This window comes from Squalius cephalus, assembly GCF_949319135.1.
Source record: "Squalius cephalus genome assembly, chromosome: 1".
NCBI classification, from domain to species: Eukaryota; Metazoa; Chordata; class Actinopteri; order Cypriniformes; family Leuciscidae; genus Squalius; species Squalius cephalus.
The window spans coordinates 62623173-62623700 of NC_137122.1; the positions used below are offsets into that span (position 1 = coordinate 62623173).

General features: G+C 28.0%; 1 protein-coding gene across 3 annotated transcripts in view; it reads left to right on the forward strand.

Moving 5' to 3' along the window:
* The window catches only part of LOC307170726 (protein NLRC3-like), a 148618-nt gene extending 148560 nt beyond the window's left edge, over window positions 1–58 (forward strand). For all 3 annotated transcript variants that reach the window (XM_079891948.1, XM_079891949.1, XM_079891950.1), the window contains one exon: window positions 1–58. This exon is cut by the window's left edge and continues 961 nt beyond it. The gene's annotated coding sequence lies outside the window, so the exon portion shown is untranslated.
* Window positions 59–528: the final 470 nt, after the last annotated feature.

Here is a 528-nt window from a genome sequence, read left to right on the forward strand (position 1 = left end):
TATTGTAGTTTATGGTCAATAAACGCTTGTTCCTGTTTCAGTCTGAACATGTTTCTTCAGTTGTTGATCTTTGACTGTTATTTTCATTCATGATAAACGTTTGTCACCCTGAGTTTCACTGTTTTTACACGTTTGCTTTTTAATGTCCAGTTTTGACTGAATCACTTCATGAATCTTCATCAAAAGAGAGTTTGGATTGAATCTAATACAGAAGAACTGTTGAACAGGAAAGTAAATGAGTCTGGGACAAATAATCAAAATCAAAGTAAAAAAACACTTTATTTGAATGTGTAATTATATATTTAAGTACTGAGTAATATTAAGTACATGTACGAACTATAGAGTTAGGGTTAATTTATAGTTATTACTATAGTAAATACATGTAACGTGTAACAATGACACTGTAAAATAGTGTTACCAACAAAAACATGTATCAAGTTTTTATAAATAAATGTACGCAGTATTCGTGTTTGTTTCATATAGTTTTAGAAAACTTTTATATTATTTTCTACAAGTTTAAAAACTGTA